This window comes from Arctopsyche grandis, chromosome 11 (assembly GCF_051622035.1).
Source record: "Arctopsyche grandis isolate Sample6627 chromosome 11, ASM5162203v2, whole genome shotgun sequence".
Lineage (NCBI taxonomy): Eukaryota > Metazoa > Arthropoda > Insecta > Trichoptera > Hydropsychidae > Arctopsyche > Arctopsyche grandis.
Genome location: NC_135365.1, coordinates 30,109,335 through 30,129,773, shown reverse-complemented (window position 1 = coordinate 30,129,773; position 20,439 = coordinate 30,109,335).

The window sequence follows — 20,439 nt, the reverse complement described above, 5'->3', positions numbered from 1 at the left end:
ATTTTGGCAATGTCTAATTCTTTAATTTCGTTGATGGTTAGGCTCAGATGGGTGAGGTTTGGTAGGATAAGAACTTTTTGTGGATATTTTGGCAATGTCGAATTCTCTGAATTCGGTGATGGTTAGGTTAGGTTAGGTTAGGTATTGTGAGGTAAGCACGTTTTGTGGATATTTTTGCAATGTCCAATTCTTTGATTTCGGTGATGGTTAGGTTCAGATGGGAGAGGTTTGGTAGGATAAGAACTTTTTGTGGATATTTTGGCAATGTCGAATTCTCTGATTTCGGTGATGGTAAGGTTAGGTTGGGTTAGGTATTAAGGGGTAAGCATGTTTTGTAGATATTTTGGCAATGTCTAATTCTTTAATTTTGTTGATGGTTAGGCTCAGATGGGTGAGGTTTGGTAGGATAAGAACTTTTTGTGGATATTTAGGCAATGTCGAATTCTCTGACTTCGGTGATGGTTAGGTTAGGTTAGGTTAGGTATTGTGAGGTGAGCACGTTTTGTGGATATTTTTGCAATGTCCAATTCTTTGATTTCGGTGATGGTTAGGTTCAGATGGGAGAGGTTTGGTAGGATAAGAACTTTTTGTGGATATTTTGGCAATGTCGAATTCTCTGACTTCGGTGATGGTCAGGTTAGGTTGGGTTAGGTTTTAAGGGGTAAGCATGTTTTGTAGATATTTTGGCAATGTCTAATTCTTTAATTTCGTTGATGTTTAGGCTCAGATGGGTGAGGTTTGGTAGGATAAGAACTTTTTGTGGATATTTTGGCAATGTCGAATTCTCTGACTTCGGTGATGGTTAGGTTAGGTTGAATAAGGTATAGTGAGGTAAGCACGTTTTGAGGATATTTTGGCAATGTCCATTTCTTCGATTTCGGTGATGGTTAGGTTCAGATGGGTGTGGTTTGGTGGGGTATGAACTTTTTGTGGATATTTTGGCAATGTTGGATTTTCTGACTTCAGTGATGGTTAGGTTAGGTTGGGTTAAGTATTGTGAGGTAAGCCCGTTTTGTGGATATTTTGGCAATGTCCAATTCTTTGATTTCGGTGATGGTTAGGTTCAGATGGGAGAGATTTGGTAGGAAAAGAACTTTTTGTGGATATTTTGGCAATGTCGAATTCTTTGACTTCGGTGATGGTAAGGTTAGGTTTGGTTAGGTATTAAGGGGTAAGCATGTTTTTTAGATATTTTGGCAATGTCTAATTCTTTAATTTCGTTGATGGTTAGGCTCAGATGGGTGAGGTTTGGTAGGATAAGAACTTTTTGTGGATATTTTGGCAATGTCGAATTCTCTGACTTCGGTGATGGTTAGCTTAGGTTGAATAAGGTATAGTGAGGTAAGCACGTTTTGAGGTTATTTTGGCAATGTCCATTTCTTCGATTTCGGTGATGGTTAGGTTCAGATGGGTGAGGTTTGGTAGGATAAGAACTTTTTGTGGATATTTTGGCAATGTCGAATTCTCTGACTTCGGTGATGGTTAGCTTAGGTTGAATAAGGTATAGTGAGGTAAGCACGTTTTGAGGTTATTTTGGCAATGTCCATTTCTTCGATTTCGGTGATGGTTAGGTTCAGATGGGTGTGGTTTGGTGGGGTATGAACTTTTTGTGGATATTTTGACAATGTTGGATTCTCTGACTTCAGTGATGGTTAGGTTAGGTTAGGTTAGGTATTGTGAGGTAAGCTCGTTTTGTGGATATTTTGGCAATGTCCAATTCTTTGATTTCGGTGATGGTTAGGTTCAGATGGGAGAGATTTGGTAGGATAAGAACTTTTTGTGGATATTTTGGCAATGTCGAATTCTCTGACTTCGGTGATGGTTAGGTTAGGTTTGGTTAGGTATTAAGGGGAAAGCATGTTTTGTAGATATTTTGGCAATGTCTAATTCTTTAATTTCGTTGATGGTTAGGCTCAGATGGGTGAGGTTTGGTAGGATAAGAACTTTTTGTGGATATTTTGGCAATGTCGAATTCTCTGACTTCGGTGATGGTTAGGTTAGGTTGGGTTAGGTATTGTAAGGTAACCACGTTTTGTGGATATTTTATTAATGTCCAATTCTTTGATTTCGGTGATGGTAAGGTTCAGATGGGTGAGGTTTGGTAGGATAAGAACTTTTTGTGGATATTTTGGCAATGTCGAATTCTCTGACTTCGGTGATGGTTAGGTTAGGTTGAATAAGGTAGAGTGAGGTAAGCACGTTTTGTGGATATTTTGGCAATGTCCATTTCTTCGATTTCGGTGATGGTTAGGTTCAGATGGGTGAGGTTTGGTAGGATAAGAACTTTTGGTGGATATTTTGGCAATGTCGAATTCTCTGACTTCGGTGATGGTTAGGTTAGGTTTGGTTAGGTATTAAGGGGAAAGCATGTTTTGTAGATATTTTGGCAATGTCTAATTCTTTAATTTCGTTGATGGTTAGGCTCAGATGGGTGAGGTTTGGTAGGATAAGAACTTTTTGTGGATATTTTGGCAATGTCGAATTCTCTGACTTCGGTGATGGTTAGGTTAGGTTAGGTTAGGTATTGTGAGGTAAGCACGTTTTGTGGATATTTTTGCAATGTCCAATTCTTTGATTTCGGTGATGGTTAGGTTCAGATGGGAGAGGTTTGGTAGGATAAGAACTTTTTGTGGATATTTTGGCAATGTCGAATTCTCTGATTTCGGTGATGGTAAGGTAAGGTTGGGTTAGGTATTAAGGGGTAAGCATGTTTTGTAGATATTTTGGCAATGTCTAATTCTTTAATTTTGTTGATGGTTAGGCTCAGATGGGTGAGGTTTGGTAGGATAAGAACTTTTTGTGGATATTTAGGCAATGTCGAATTCTCTGACTTCGGTGATGGTTAGGTTAGGTTAGGTTAGGTATTGTGAGGTGAGCACGTTTTGTGGATATTTTTGCAATGTCCAATTCTTTGATTTCGGTGATGGTTAGGTTCAGATGGGAGAGGTTTGGTAGGATAAGAACTTTTTGTGGATATTTTGGCAATGTCGAATTCTCTGACTTCGGTGATGGTCAGGTTAGGTTGGGTTAGGTTTTAAGGGGTAAGCATGTTTTGTAGATATTTTGGCAATGTCTAATTCTTTAATTTCGTTGATGTTTAGGCTCAGATGGGTGAGGTTTGGTAGGATAAGAACTTTTTGTGGATATTTTGGCAATGTCGAATTCTCTGACTTCGGTGATGGTTAGGTTAGGTTGAATAAGGTATAGTGAGGTAAGCACGTTTTGAGGATATTTTGGCAATGTCCATTTCTTCGATTTCGGTGATGGTTAGGTTCAGATGGGTGTGGTTTGGTGGGGTATGAACTTTTTGTGGATATTTTGGCAATGTTGGATTTTCTGACTTCAGTGATGGTTAGGTTAGGTTGGGTTAGGAATTGTGAGGTAAGCACGTTTTGTGGATATTTTATTAATGTCCAATTCTTTGATTTCGGTGATGGTAAGGTTCAGATGGGTGAGGTTTGGTAGGATAAGAACTTTTTGTGGATATTTTGGCAATGTCGAATTCTTTGACTTCGGTGATGGTAAGGTTAGGTTTGGTTAGGTATTAAGGGGTAAGCATGTTTTGTAGATATTTTGGCAATGTCTAATTCTTTAATTTCGTTGATGGTTAGGCTCAGATGGGTGAGGTTTGGTAGGATAAGAACTTTTTGTGGATATTTTGGCAATGTCGAATTCTCTGACTTCGGTGATGGTTAGGTTAGGTTGGGTTAGGTATTGTAAGGTAAGCACGTTTTGTGGATATTTTATTAATGTCCAATTCTTTGATTTCGGTGATGGTAAGGTTCAGATGGGTGAGGTTTGGTAGGATAAGAACTTTTTGTGGATATTTTGGCAATGTCGAATTCTCTGACTTCGGTGATGGTTAGGTTAGGTTAGGTTAGGTATTGTGAGGTAAGCACGTTTTGTGGATATTTTTGCAATGTCCAATTCTTTGATTTCGGTGATGGTTAGGTTCAGATAAGTGAGGTTTTGTAGGATAAAAACTTTTTGTGGATATTTTGGCAATGTCGAATTCTCTGACTTCGGTGATGGTTAGGTTAGGTTGGGTTAGGTATTGTAAGGTAAGCACGTTTTGTGGATATTTTTGCAATGTCCAATTCTTTGATTTCGGTGATGGTTAGGTTCAGATGGGTGAGGTTTGGTAGGATAAGAACTTTTTGTGGATATTTTGGCAATGTCGAATTCTCTGACTTCGGTGATGGTTAGCTTAGGTTGAATAAGGTATAGTGAGGTAAGCACGTTTTGAGGTTATTTTGGCAATGTCCATTTCTTCGATTTCGGTGATGGTTAGGTTCAGATGGCTGTGGTTTGGTGGGGTATGAACTTTTTGTGGATATTTTGACAATGTTGGATTCTCTGACTTCAGTGATGGTTAGGTTAGGTTAGGTTAGGTATTGTGAGGTAAGCTCGTTTTGTGGATATTTTGGCAATGTCCAATTCTTTGATTTCGGTGATGGTTAGGTTCAGATGGGAGAGATTTGGTAGGATAAGAACTTTTTGTGGATATTTTGGCAATGTCGAATTCTCTGACTTCGGTGATGGTTAGGTTAGGTTTGGTTAGGTATTAAGGGGAAAGCATGTTTTGTAGATATTTTGGCAATGTCTAATTCTTTAATTTCGTTGATGGTTAGGCTCAGATGGGTGAGGTTTGGTAGGATAAGAACTTTTTGTGGATATTTTGGCAATGTCGAATTCTCTGACTTCGGTGATGGTTAGGTTAGGTTGGGTTAGGTATTGTAAGGTAACCACGTTTTGTGGATATTTTATTAATGTCCAATTCTTTGATTTCGGTGATGGTAAGGTTCAGATGGGTGAGGTTTGGTAGGATAAGAACTTTTTGTGGATATTTTGGCAATGTCGAATTCTCTGACTTCGGTGATGGTTAGGTTAGGTTGAATAAGGTAGAGTGAGGTAAGCACGTTTTGTGGATATTTTGGCAATGTCCATTTCTTCGATTTCGGTGATGGTTAGGTTCAGATGGGTGAGGTTTGGTAGGATAAGAACTTTTGGTGGATATTTTGGCAATGTCGAATTCTCTGACTTCGGTGATGGTTAGGTTAGGTTTGGTTAGGTATTAAGGGGAAAGCATGTTTTGTAGATATTTTGGCAATGTCTAATTCTTTAATTTCGTTGATGGTTAGGCTCAGATGGGTGAGGTTTGGTAGGATAAGAACTTTTTGTGGATATTTTGGCAATGTCGAATTCTCTGACTTCGGTGATGGTTAGGTTAGGTTAGGTTAGGTATTGTGAGGTAAGCACGTTTTGTGGATATTTTTGCAATGTCCAATTCTTTGATTTCGGTGATGGTTAGGTTCAGATGGGAGAGGTTTGGTAGGATAAGAACTTTTTGTGGATATTTTGGCAATGTCGAATTCTCTGATTTCGGTGATGGTAAGGTTAGGTTGGGTTAGGTATTAAGGGGTAAGCATGTTTTGTAGATATTTTGGCAATGTCTAATTCTTTAATTTTGTTGATGGTTAGGCTCAGATGGGTGAGGTTTGGTAGGATAAGAACTTTTTGTGGATATTTAGGCAATGTCGAATTCTCTGACTTCGGTGATGGTTAGGTTAGGTTAGGTTAGGTATTGTGAGGTGAGCACGTTTTGTGGATATTTTTGCAATGTCCAATTCTTTGATTTCGGTGATGGTTAGGTTCAGATGGGAGAGGTTTGGTAGGATAAGAACTTTTTGTGGATATTTTGGCAATGTCGAATTCTCTGACTTCGGTGATGGTCAGGTTAGGTTGGGTTAGGTTTTAAGGGGTAAGCATGTTTTGTAGATATTTTGGCAATGTCTAATTCTTTAATTTCGTTGATGTTTAGGCTCAGATGGGTGAGGTTTGGTAGGATAAGAACTTTTTGTGGATATTTTGGCAATGTCGAATTCTCTGACTTCGGTGATGGTTAGGTTAGGTTGAATAAGGTATAGTGAGGTAAGCACGTTTTGAGGATATTTTGGCAATGTCCATTTCTTCGATTTCGGTGATGGTTAGGTTCAGATGGGTGTGGTTTGGTGGGGTATGAACTTTTTGTGGATATTTTGGCAATGTTGGATTTTCTGACTTCAGTGATGGTTAGGTTAGGTTGGGTTAAGTATTGTGAGGTAAGCCCGTTTTGTGGATATTTTGGCAATGTCCAATTCTTTGATTTCGGTGATGGTTAGGTTCAGATGGGAGAGATTTGGTAGGAAAAGAACTTTTTGTGGATATTTTGGCAATGTCGAATTCTTTGACTTCGGTGATGGTAAGGTTAGGTTTGGTTAGGTATTAAGGGGTAAGCATGTTTTGTAGATATTTTGGCAATGTCTAATTCTTTAATTTCGTTGATGGTTAGGCTCAGATGGGTGAGGTTTGGTAGGATAAGAACTTTTTGTGGATATTTTGGCAATGTCGAATTCTCTGACTTCGGTGATGGTTAGGTTAGGTTGGGTTAGGTATTGTAAGGTAAGCACGTTTTGTGGATATTTTATTAATGTCCAATTCTTTGATTTCGGTGATGGTAAGGTTCAGATGGGTGAGGTTTGGTAGGATAAGAACTTTTTGTGGATATTTTGGCAATGTCGAATTCTCTGACTTCGGTGATTGTTAGGTTAGGTTGAATAAGGTATAGTGAGGTAAGCACGTTTTGTGGATATTTTGGCAATGTCCATTTCTTCGATTTCGGTGATGGTTAGGTTCAGATGGGTGAGGTTTGGTAGGATAAGAACTTTTGGTGGATATTTTGGCAATGTCGAATTCTCTGACTTCGGTGATGGTTAGGTTAGGTTAGGTTAGGTATTGTGAGGTAAGCACGTTTTGTGGATATTTTTGCAATGTCCAATTCTTTGATTTCGGTGATGGTTAGGTTCAGATAAGTGAGGTTTTGTAGGATAAGAACTTTTTGTGGATATTTTGGCAATGTCGAATTCTCTGACTTCGGTGATGGTTAGGTTAGGTTGGGTTAGGTATTGTAAGGTAAGCACGTTTTGTGGATATTTTTGCAATGTCCAATTCTTTGATTTCGGTGATGGTTAGGTTCAGATGGGTGAGGTTTGGTAGGATAAGAACTTTTTGTGGATATTTTGGCAATGTCGAATTCTCTGACTTCGGTGATGGTTAGCTTAGGTTGAATAAGGTATAGTGAGGTAAGCACGTTTTGAGGTTATTTTGGCAATGTCCATTTCTTCGATTTCGGTGATGGTTAGGTTCAGATGGGTGTGGTTTGGTGGGGTATGAACTTTTTGTGGATATTTTGACAATGTTGGATTCTCTGACTTCAGTGATGGTTAGGTTAGGTTAGGTTAGGTATTGTGAGGTAAGCTCGTTTTGTGGATATTTTGGCAATGTCCAATTCTTTGATTTCGGTGATGGTTAGGTTCAGATGGGAGAGATTTGGTAGGATAAGAACTTTTTGTGGATATTTTGGCAATGTCGAATTCTCTGACTTCGGTGATGGTTAGGTTAGGTTTGGTTAGGTATTAAGGGGAAAGCATGTTTTGTAGATATTTTGGCAATGTCTAATTCTTTAATTTCGTTGATGGTTAGGCTCAGATGGGTGAGGTTTGGTAGGATAAGAACTTTTTGTGGATATTTTGGCAATGTCGAATTCTCTGACTTCGGTGATGGTTAGGTTAGGTTGGGTTAGGTATTGTAAGGTAACCACGTTTTGTGGATATTTTATTAATGTCCAATTCTTTGATTTCGGTGATGGTAAGGTTCAGATGGGTGAGGTTTGGTAGGATAAGAACTTTTTGTGGATATTTTGGCAATGTCGAATTCTCTGACTTCGGTGATGGTTAGGTTAGGTTGAATAAGGTAGAGTGAGGTAAGCACGTTTTGTGGATATTTTGGCAATGTCCATTTCTTCGATTTCGGTGATGGTTAGGTTCAGATGGGTGAGGTTTGGTAGGATAAGAACTTTTGGTGGATATTTTGGCAATGTCGAATTCTCTGACTTCGGTGATGGTTAGGTTAGGTTGAATAAGGTATAGTGAGGTAAGCACGTTTTGTGGATATTTTGGCAATGTCCATTTTTTCGAATTCGATGATGGTTAGGTTCAGATGGGTGAGGTTTGGTGGGGTATGAACTTTTTGTGGATATTTTGGCAATGTTGGATTCTCTGACTTCAGTGATGGTTAGGTTAGGTTGGGTTAGGTATTGTGAGGTAAGCACGTTTTGTGGATATTTTGGCAATGTCCAATTCTTTGATTTCGGTGATGGTTAGGTTCAGATGGGTGAGGTTTGGTAGGATAAGAACTTTTTGTGGATATTTTGGCAATGTCGAATACTCTGACTTCGGTGATGGTTAGGTTAGGTTAGGTTAGGTAATGTGAGTTAAGCACGTTTTGTGATATTTTTGCAATGTCCAATTCTTTGATTTCGGTGATGGTTAGGTTCAATTGGGTGAGGTTTGGTAGGATAAGAACTTTTTGTGGATATTTTGGCAATGTCGAATTCTCTGACTTCGGTGATGGTTAGGTTAGGTTGGGTTAGGTTTTAAGGGGTAAGCATGTTTTGTAGATTTTTTGGCAATGTCTAATTCTTTAATTTCGTTGATGGTAAGGCTCAGATGGGTGAGGTTTGGTAGGATAAGAACTTTTTGTTGATATTTTGGCAATGTCGAATTCTCTGACTTCGGTGATGGTAAGGTTAGGTTAGGTTAGGTATTGTGAGGTAAGCACAATTTGTGGATATTTTTGCAATGTCCAATTCCTTGATTTCGGTGATGGTTAGGTTCAATTGGGTGAGGTTTGGTAGGATAAGAACTTTTTGTGGATATTTTGGCAATGTCGAATTCTCTATTTTCGGTGATGGTTAGGTTAGGTTGGATAAGGTATAGTGAGGTAAGCACGTTTTGTGGATATTTTGGCAATGTCCATTTCTTCGATTTCGGTGATGGTTAGGTTCAGATGGGAGAGGTTTGGTAGGATAAGAACTTTTTGTGGATATTTTGGCAATGTCGAATTCTCTGACTTCGGTGATGGTCAGGTTAGGTTGGGTTAGGTTTTAAGGGGTAAGCATGTTTTGTAGATATTTTGGCAATGTCTAATTCTTTAATTTCGTTGATGGTTAGGCTCAGATGGGTGAGGTTTGGTAGGATAAGAACTTTTTGTGGATATTTTGGCAATGTCGAATTCTCTGACTTCGGTGATGGTTAGGTTAGGTTGGGTTAGGTTTTAAGGGGTAAGCATGTTTTGTTGATATTTTGGCAATGTCTTATTCTTTAATTTCGTTGATGGTTAGGCTCAGATGGGTGAGGTTTGGTAGGATAAGAACTTTTTGTGGATATTTTGGCAATGTCGAATTCTCGGACTTCGGTGATGGATAGGTTAGGTTGGGTTAGGTATTGTGAGGTAAGCACGTTTTGTGGATATTTTGGCAATGCTTATTCTTTGATTTCGGTGATGGTTAGGTTCAGATGGGTGAGGTTTGGTAGGATATGAACTTTTTGTGGATATTTTGGCAATGTCGAATTCTCTGACTTCGGTGATGGTTAGGTTAGGTTGGGTTAGGTATTAAGGGGTAAGCATGTTTTGTAGATATTTTGGCAATGTCTTATTCTTTAATTTCGTTGATGGTTAGGCTCAGATGGGTGAGGTTTGGTAGGATAAGAACTTTTTGTGGATATTTTGGCAATGTCGAATTCTCTATTTTCGGTGATGGTTAGGTTAGGTTGGATAAGGTATAGTGAAGTAAGCACGTTTTGTGGATATTTTGGCAATGTCCATTTCTTCGATTTCGGTGATGGTTAGGTTCAGATGGGTGAGGTTTGGTGGGGTATGAACTTTTTGTAGATATTTTGGCAATGTTGAATTCTCTGACTTCGGTGATGGTTAGGTTAGGTAAGGTTAGGTATTGTGAGGTAAGCACGTTTTGTGTATATTTTGGCAATGTCGAATTCTTTGATTTCGGTGATGGTTAGGTTCAGATGGGTGAGGTTTGGTAGGATAAGAACTTTTTGTGGATATTTTGGCAATGTCGAATTCTTTGACTTCGGTGATGGTTAGGTTAGGTTGGGTTAGGTATTGTGAGGTAAGCACGTTTTGTGGATATTTTATCATTGTCCAATTCTTTGACTTCGGTGATAGTTAGGTTCAGATAAGTGAGGTTTGGTAGGATAAGAACTTTTTGTGGATATTTTGGCAATGTCGAATTCTCGGACTTCGGTGATGGATAGGTTAGGTTGGGTTAGGTATTGTGAGGTAAGCACGTTTTGTGGATATTTTGGCAATGCCTAATTCTTTGATTTCGGTGATGGTTAGGTTCAGATGGGTGAGGTTTGGTAGGATATGAACTTTTTGTGGATATTTTGGCAATGTCGAATTCTCTGACTTCGGTGATGGTTAGGTTAGGTTGGGTTAGGTATTAAGGGGTAAGCATGTTTTGTAGATATTTTGGCAATGTCTAATTTTTTAATTTCGTTGATGGTTAGGTTCAGATGGGTGAGGTTTGGTAGGATAAGAACTTTTTGTGGATATTTTGGCAATGTCGAATTCTTTGACTTCGGTGATGGTTAGGTTAGGTTGGGTTAGGTATTGTGAGGTAAGCACGTTTTGTGGATATTTTATCATTGTCCAATTCTTTGACTTCGGTGATGGTAAGGTTCAGATAAGTGAGGTTTGGTAGGATAAGAACTTTTTGTGGATATTTTGAGAATGTCGAATTCTCGGACTTCGGTGATGGATAGGTTAGGTTGGGTTAGGTATTGTGAGTTAAGCACGTTTTGTGGATATTTTGGCAATGCCTTATTCTTTGATTTCGGTGATGGTTAGGTTCAGATGGGTGAGGTTTGGTAGGATATGAACTTTTTGTGGATATTTTGGCAATGTCGAATTCTCTGACTTCGGTGATGGTTAGGTTTGGTTGGGTTAGGTATTAAGGGGTAAGCATGTTTTGTAGATATTTTGGCAATGTCTAATTCTTTCATTTCGGTGATGGTTAGGTTCAATTGGGTGAGGTTTGGTAGGATAAGAACTCTTTGTGGATATTTTGGCAATGTCGAATTCTCTATTTTTCGTGATGGTTAGGTTAGGTTGGATAAAGTATAGTGAGGTAAGCACGTTTTGTGGATATTTTGGCAATGTCCATTTCTTCGATTTCGGTGATGGTTAGGTTCAGATGGGTGAGGTTTGGTGGGGTATGAACTTTTTGTAGATGTTTTGGCAATGTTGAATCCTCTGACTTCGGTGATGGTTAGGTTAGGTTAGGTTAGGTATTGTGAGGTAAGCACGTTTTGTGGATATTTTGGCAATGTCGAATTCTTTGATTTCGGTGATGGTTAGGTTAGGTTGGGTTAGGTATTGTGAGGTAAGCACGTTTTGTGGATATTTTATCATTGTCCAATTCTTTGACTTCGGTGATGGTTAGGTTCAGATAAGTGAGGTTTGGTAGGATTAGAACTTTTTTGGATATTTTGATAATGTCGAATTCTCGGACTTCGGTGATGGATAGGTTAGGTTGGGTTAGGTATTGTGAGGTAAGCACGTTTTGTGGATATTTTGGCAATGCCTAATTCTTTGATTTCGGTGATGGTTAGGTTCAGATGGGTGAGGTTTGGTAGGATATGAACTTTTTGTGGATATTTTGGCAATGTCGAATTCTCTGACTTCGGTGATGGTAAGGTTAGGTAGGGTTAGGTATTGTGAGGTAAGCACGTTTTGTGGATATTTTCGCAATGTCCATTTCATTGATTTCGGTGATGGTTAGGTTCAGATGGGTGAGGTTTGGTAGGATAAGAACTTTTTGTGGATATTTTGGCAATGTCGAATTCTTTGACTTCGGTGATGGTTAGGTTAGGTTGGGTTAGGTATTGTGAGGTAAGCACGTTTTGTGGATATTTTATCATTGTCCAATTCTTTGATTTCGGTGATGGTTAGGTTCAGATAAGTGAGGTTTGGTAGGATAAGAACTTTTTGTGGATATTTTGGCACAGTCGAATTCTCTGACTTCGGTGATGGTTAGGTTAGGTTGGGTTAGGTATTGTGAGGTAAGCACGTTTTGTGGATATTTTGGCAATGCCTTATTCTTTGATTTCGGTGATGGTTAGGTTCAGATGGGTGAGGTTTGGTAGGATATGAACTTTTTGTGGATATTTTGGCAATGTCGAATTCTCTGACTTCGGTGATGGTTAGGTTAGGTTGGGTTAGGTATTAAGGGGTAAGCATGTTTTGTAGATATTTTCGCAATGTCTAATTCTTTAAATTCGTTGATGGTTAGGCTCAGATGGGTGAGGTTTGGTAGGATAAGAACTTTTTGTGGATATTTTGGCAATGTCGAATTCTCTGACTTCGGTGATGGTTAGGTTAGGTAAGGTTAAGTATTGTGAGGTAAGCACGTTTTGTGTATATTTTTGCAATGTCCAATTCTTTGATTTCGGTGATGGTTAGGTTCAGATGGGTGAGGTTTGGTAGGATAAGAACTTTTTGTGGATATTTTGGCAATGTCGAATTCTCTGACTTCGGTGATGGTTAGGTTAGGTTGGGTTAGGAATTGTGAGGTAAGCACGTTTTGTTGTTATTTTGGCGATGTCCAATTCTTTGATTTCGGTGATGGTTAGGTTCAGATGGGAGAGGTTTGGTAGGATAAGAACTTTTTGTGGATATTTTGGCAATGTCGAATTCTCTGACTTCGGTGATAGTTAGGTTAGGTTGGGTTAGGTATTGTGAGGTAAGCACGTTTTGTGGATATTTTATTAATGTCCAATTCTTTGATTTCGGTGATGGTTAGGTTCAGATGGGTGAGGTTTGGTAGGATAAGAACTTTTTGTGGATATTTTGGCAATGTCGAATTCTTTGACTTCGGTGATGGTTAGGTTAGGTTGGGTTAGGTATTGTGAGGTAAGCACGTTTTGTGGATATTTTATTATTGTCCAATTCTTTGATTTGGGTGATGGTTAGGTTCAGATAAGTGAGGTTTGGTAGGATAAGAACTTTTTGTGGATATTTTGGCAATGTCGAATTCTCTGACTTCGGTGATGGTTAGGTTAGGTTAGGTTAGGTATTGTGAGGTAAGCACGTTTTGTGGATATTTTGGCAATGTCCAATTCTTTGATTTCGGTGATGGTTAGGATCAGATGGGTGAGGTTTGGTAGGATAAGAACTTTTTGTGGATATTTTGGCAATGTCGAATTCTCTGACTTCGGTGATGGTAAGGTTAGGTTGGGTTAGGTATTGTGAGGTAAACACGTTTTGTGGATATTTTCGCAATGTCCAATTCATTGATTTCGGTGATGGTTAGGTTCAGATGGGTGGGGTTTGGTAGGATAAGAACTTTTTGTGGATATTTTGGCAAGGTCGAATTCTTTGACTTCGGTGATGGTTAGGTTAGGTTGGGTTAGGTATTGTGAGGTAAGCACGTTTTGTTGATATTTTATCATTGTCCAATTCTTTGATTTCGGTGATGGTTAGGTTCAGATAAGTGAGGTTTGGTAGGATAAGAACTTTTTGTGGATATTTTGGCAATGTCGAATTCTCTGACTTCGGTGATGGTTAGGTTAGGTTGGGTTAGGTATTGTGAGGTAAGCACGTTTTGTGGATATTTTGGCAATGCCTAATTCTTTGATTTCGGTGATGGTTAGATTCAGATGGGTGAGGTTTGGTAGGATATGAACTTTTTGTGGATATTTTGGCAATGTCGAATTCTCTGACTTCGGTGATGGTTAGGTTAGGTTGGGTTAGGTATTGTGAGGTAAGCACGTTTTGTTGTTATTTTGGCGATGTCCAATTCTTTGATTTCGGTGATGGTTAGGTTCAGATGGGAAAGGTTTGGTAGGATAAGAACTTTTTGTGGATATTTTGGCAATGTCGAATTCTCTGACTTCGGTGATGGTTAGGTTAGGTTGGGTTAGGTATTAAGGGGTAAGCATGTTTTGTAGATATTTTGGCAATGTCTAATTCTTTAATTTCGTTGATGGTTAGGCTCAGATGGGTGAGGTTTGGTAGGATAAGAACTTTTTGTGGATATTTTGGCAATGTCGAATTCTCTGACTTCGGTGATGGTTAGGTTAGGTTGGGTTAGGTATTGTGAGGTAAGCACGTTTTGTTGTTATTTTGGCGATGTCTAATTCTTTGATTTCGGTGATGGTTAGGTTCAGATGGGAGAGGTTTGGTAGGATAAGAACTTTTTGTGGATATTTTGGCAATGTCGAATTCTCTGACTTCGGTGACAGTTAGGTTAGGTTGGGTTAGGTATTGTGAGGTAAGCACGTTTTGTGGATATTTTATTAATGTCCAATTCTTTGATTTCGGTGATGGTTAGGTTCAGATGGGTGAGGTTTGGTAGGATAAGAACTTTTTGTGGATATTTTGGCAATGTCGAATTCTTTGACTTCGGTGATGGTTAGGTTAGGTTGGGTTAGGTATTGTGAGGTAAGCACGTTTTGTGGATATTTTATCATTGTCCAATTCTTTGATTTGGGTGATGGTTAGGTTCAGATAAGTGAGGTTTGGTAGGATAAGAACTTTTTGTGGATATTTTGGCAATGTCAAATTCTCTGACTTCGGTGATGGTTAGGTTAGGTTAGGTTAGGTATTGTGAGGTAAGCACGTTTTGTGGATATTTTGGCAATGTCCAATTCTTTGATTTCGGTGATGGTTAGGATCAGATGGGTGAGGTTTGGTAGGATAAGAACTTTTTGTGGATATTTTGGCAATGTCGAATTCTCTGACTTCGGTGATGGTAAGGTTAGGTTCGGTTAGGTATTGTGAGGTAAACACGTTTTGTGGATATTTTCGCAATGTCCAATTCATTGATATCGGTGATGGTTAGGTTCAGATGGGTGGGGTTTGGTAGGATAAGAACTTTTTGTGGATATTTTGGCAAGGTCGAATTCTTTGACTTCGGTGATGGTTAGGTTAGGTTGGGTTAGGTATTGTGAGGTAAGCACGTTTTGTTGATATTTTATCATTGTCCAATTCTTTGATTTCGGTGATGGTTAGGTTCAGATAAGTGAGGTTTGGTAGGATAAGAACTTTTTGTGGATATTTTGGCAATGTCGAATTCTCTGACTTCGGTGATGGTTAGGTTAGGTTGGGTTAGGTATTGTGAGGTAAGCACGTTTTGTGGATATTTTGGCAATGCCTTATTCTTTGATTTCGGTGATGGTTAGATTCAGATGGGTGAGGTTTGGTAGGATATGAACTTTTTGTGGATATTTTGGCAATGTCGAATTCTCTGACTTCGGTGATGGTAAGGTTAGGTTGGGTTAGGTATTGTGAGGTAAGCACGTTTTGTTGTTATTTTGGCGATGTCCAATTCTTTGATTTCGGTGATGGTTAGGTTCAGATGGGAAAGGTTTGGTAGGATAAGAACTTTTTGTGGATATTTTGGCAATGTCGAATTCTCTGACTTCGGTGATGGTTAGGTTAGGTTGGGTTAGGTATTAAGGGGTAAGCATGTTTTGTAGATATTTTGGCAATGTCTAATTCTTTAATTTCGTTGATGGTTAGGCTCAGATGGGTGAGGTTTGGTAGGATAAGAACTTTTTGTGGATATTTTGGCAATGTCGAATTCTCTGACTTCGGTGATGGTTAGGTTAGGTTGGGTTAGGTATTGTGAGGTAAGCACGTTTTGTTGTTATTTTGGCGATGTCTAATTCTTTGATTTCGGTGATGGTTAGGTTCAGATGGGAGAGGTTTGGTAGGATAAAAACTTTTTGTGGATATTTTGGCAATGTCGAATTCTCTGACTTCGGTGATAGTTAGGTTAGGTTGGGTTAGGTATTGTGAGGTAAGCACGTTTTGTGAATATTTTATTAATGTCCAATTCTTTGATTTCGGTGATGGTTAGGTTCAGATGGGTGAGGTTTGGTAGGATAAGAACTTTTTGTGGATATTTTGGCAATGTCGAATTCTTTGACTTCGGTGATGGTTAGGTTAGGTTGGGTTAGGTATTGTGAGGTAAGCACGTTTTGTGGATATTTTATCATTGTCCAATTCTTTGATTTCGGTGATGGTTAGGTTCAGATAAGTGAGGTTTGGTAGGATAAGAACTTTTTGTGGATATTTTGGCAATGTCGAATTCTCTGACTTCGGTGATGGTTAGGTTAGGTTAGGTTAGGTATTGTGAGGCAAGCACGTTTTGTGGAAATTTTCGCAATGTCCAATTCATTGATTTCGGTGATGGTTAGGCTCAGATGGGTGAGGTTTGGTAGGATAAGAACTTTTTGTGGATATTTTGGCAATGTCGAATTCTCTGACTTCGGTGATGGTTAGGTTAGGTTGAATAAGGTATAGTGAGGTAAGCACGTTTTGTGGATATTTTGGCAATGTCCATTTCCTCGATTTCGGTCATGGTTAGGATCAGATGGGTGAGGTTTGGTGGGGTATGAACTTTTTGTGGATATTTTGGCAATGTTGGATTCTCTGAATTCAGTGATGCTTAGGTTAGGTTGGGTTAGGTATTGTGAGGTAAGCACGTTTTGTGGATATTTTGGCAATGTCCAATTCTTTGATTTCGGTGATGGTTAGGTTCAGATTGGTGAGGTTTGGTAGGATATGAACTTTTTGTGGATATTTTGGCAATGTCGAATTCTCTGACTTCGGTGATGGTAAGGTTAGGTAGGGTTAGGTATTGTGAGGTAAGCACGTTTTGTGGATATCTTTGCAATGTCCAATTCTTTGATTTCGGTGATGGTTAGGTTCAGATGGGTGAGGTTTGGTAGGATAAGAACTTTTTGTGGATATTTTGGCAATGTCGAATTCTCTGACTTCGGTGATGGTTAGGTTAGGTTGAATAAGGTATAGTGAGGTAAGCACGTTTTGTGGATATTTTGGCAATGTCCATTTCTTCGATTTCGGTGATGGTTAGGATCAGATGGGTGAGGTTTGGTGGGGTATGAACTTTTTGTGGATATTTTGGCAATGTTGGATTCTCTGACTTCAGTGATGCTTAGGTTAGGTTGGGTTAGGTATTGTGAGGTAAGCACGTTTTGTGGATATTTTAGCAATGTCCAATTCTTTGATTTCGGTGATGGTTAGGTTCAGATGGGTGAGGTTTGGTAGGATAAGAACTTTTTGTGGATATTTTGGCAATGTCGAATTCTCTGACTTCGGTGATGGTAAGGTTAGGTAGGGTTAGGTATTGTGAGGTAAGCACGTTTTGTGGATATTTTCGCAATGTCCAATTCATTGATTTCGGTGATGGTTAGGATCAGATGGGTGAGGTTTGGTAGGATAAGAACTTTTTGTGGATATTTTGGCAATGTCGAATTCTCTGACTTCGGTGATGGTAAGGTTAGGTTGGGTTAGGTATTGTGAGGTAAGCACGTTTTGTGGATATTTTCGCAATGTCCAATTCATTGATTTCGGTGATGGTTAGGTTCAGATGGGTGGGGTTTGGTAGGATAAGAACTTTTTGTGGATATTTTGGCAATGTCGAATTCTTTGACTTCGGTGATGGTTAGGTTAGGTTGGGTTAGGTATTGTGAGGTAAGCACGTTTTGTGGATATTTTATCATTGTCCAATTCTTTGATTTCGGTGATGGTTAGGTTCAGATAAGTGAGGTTTGGTAGGATAAGAACTTTTTGTGGATATTTTGGCAATGTCGAATTCTCTGACTTCGGTGATGGTTAGGTTAGGTTGGGTTAGGTATTGTGAGGTAAGCACGTTTTGTGGATATTTTGGCAATGCCTAATTCTTTGATTTCGGTGATGGTTAGGTTCAGATGGGTGAGGTTTGGTAGGAAATGAACTTTTTGTGGATATTTTGGCAATGTCGAATTCTCTGACTTCGGTGATGGTTAGGTTAGGTTGGGTTAGGTATTAAGGGGTAAGCATGTTTTTTTGATATTTTGGCAATGTCTAATTCTTTGATTTCGGTGATGGTTAGGTTCAGATGGGTGAGGTTTGGTAGGATAAGAACTTTTTGTGGATATTTTAGCAATGTCGAATTCTCTGACTTTGGTGATGGTTAGGTTAGGTTGGGTTAGGTATTGTGAGGTAAACACGTTTTGTGGATATTTTATTAATGTCGAATTCTTTGATTTCGGTGATGGTTAGGTTCAGATGGGTGAGGTTTGGTGGGGTATGAACTTTTTGTAGATATTTTGGCAATGTTGAATTCTCTGACTTCGGTGATGGTTAGGTTAGGTTAGGTTAGGTATTGTGAGGTAAGCACGTTTTGTGGATATTTTGGCAATGTCGAATTCTTTGATTTCGGTGATGGTTAGGTTCAGATGGGTGAGGTTTGGTAGGATAATAACTTTTTGTGGATATTTTGGCAATGTCGAATTCTCTGACTTCGGTGATGGTTAGGTTAGGTTGGGTTAGGTATTGTGAGGTAAACACGTTTTGTGGATATTTTATTAATGTCGAATTCTTTGATTTCGGTGATGGTTAGGTTCAGATGGGTGAGGTTTGGTGGGGTATGAACTTTTTGTAGATATTTTGGCAATGTTGAATTCTCTGACTTCGGTGATGGTTAGGTTAGGTTAGGTTAGGTATTGTGAGGTAAGCACGTTTTGTGGATATTTTGGCAATGTCGAATTCTTTGATTTCGGTGATGGTAAGGTTCAGATGGGTGAGGTTTGGTAAGATAAGAACTTTTTATGGATATTTTGGCAATGTCGAATTCTCTGACTTCGGTGATGGTGAGGTTAGGTTAGGTTAGGTATTGTGAGGTAAGCACGTTTTGTGGATATTTTTGCAATGTCCAATTCTTTGATTTCGGTGATGTTTAGGTTCAATTGGGTGAGGTTTGGTAGGATAAGAACTTTTTGTGGATATTTTGGCAATGTCGAATTCTCTATTTTCGGTGATGGTTAGGTTAGTTTGGATAAGGTATAGTGAGGTAAGCACGTTTTGTGGATATTTTGGCAATGTCTATTTCTTCGATTTCGGTGATGGTTAGGTTCAGATGGGTGAGGTTTGGTGGGGTATGAACTTTTTGTAGATATTTTGGCAATGTTCAATTCTCTGACTTCGGTGATGGTTAGGTTAGGTTAGGTTAGGTATTGTGAGGTAAGCACGTTTTGTGGATAATTTGGCAATGTCGAATTCTTTGATTTCGGTGATGGTTAGGTTCAGATGGGTGAGGTTTGGTAGGATAAGAACTTTTTGTGGATATTTTGGCAATGTCGAATTCTTTGACTTCGGTGATGGTTAGGTTAGGTTGGGTTAGGTATTGTGAGGTAGGCACGTTTTTTGGATATTTTTGCAATGTCCAATTCTTTGATTTCGGTGATGGTTAGGTTCAGATGGGAGAGGTTTGGTAGGATAAGAACTTTTTGTGGATATTTTGGCAATGTCGAATTCTCTGACTTCGGTGATGGTCAGGTTAGGTTGGGTTAGGTTTTAAGGGGTAAGCATGTTTTGTAGATATTTTGGCAATGTCTAATTCTTTAATTTCGTTGATGGTTAGGCTCAGATGGGTGAGGTTTGGTAGGATAAGAACTTTTTGTGGATATTTTGGCAATGTCGAATTCTCTGACTTCGGTGATGGTTAGGTTAGGTTGGGTTAGGTTTTAAGGGGTAAGCATGTTTTGTAGATATTTTGGCAATGTCTAATTCTTTAATTTCGTTGATGGTTAGGCTCAGATGGGTGAGGTTTGGTAGGATAAGAACTTTTTGTGGATATTTTGGCAATGTAGAATTCTCTGACTTCGGTGATGGTTAGGTTAGGTAAGGTTAGGTATTGTGAGGTAAGCACGTTTTGTGGATATTTTTGCAATGTCCAATTCTTTGATTTCGGTGATGGTTAGGTTCAGATGGGTGAGGTTTGGTAGGATAAGAACTTTTTGTGGATATTTTGGCAATGTCGAATTCTCTATTTTCGGTGATGGTTAGGTTAGGTTGGATAAGGTATAGTGAGGTGGGCACGTTTTGTGGATATTTTGGCAATGTCCATTTCTTCGATTTCGGTGATGGTTTGGTTCAGATGGGTGAGGTTTGGTGGGGTATGAACTTTTTGTAGATATTTTGGCAATGTTCAATTCTCTGACTTCGGTGATGGTTAGGTTAGGTTAGGTTAGGTATTGTGAGGTAAGCACGTTTTGTGGATATTTTGGCAATGTCGAATTCTTTGATTTCGGTGATGGTTAGGTTCAGATGGGTGAGGTTTGGTAGGATAAGAACATTTTGTGGATATTTTGGCAATGTCGAATTCTTTGACTTCGGTGATGGTTAGGTTAGGTTGGGTTAGGTATTGTGAGGTAAGCACGTTTTGTGGATATTTTATCATTGTCCAATTCTTTGACTTCGGTGATGGTTAGGTTCAGATAAGTGAGGTTTGGTAGGATAAGAACTTTTTGTGGATATTTTGATAATGTCGAATTCTCGGACTTCGGTGATGAATAGGTTAGGTTGGGTTAGGTATTGTGAGGTAAGCACGTTTTGTGGATATTTTGGCAATGCCTAATTCTTTGATTTCGGTTATGGTTAGGTTCAGATGGGTGAGGTTTGGTAGGATATGAACTTTTTGTGGATATTTTGGCAATGTCGAATTCTCTGACTTCGGTGATGGTTAGG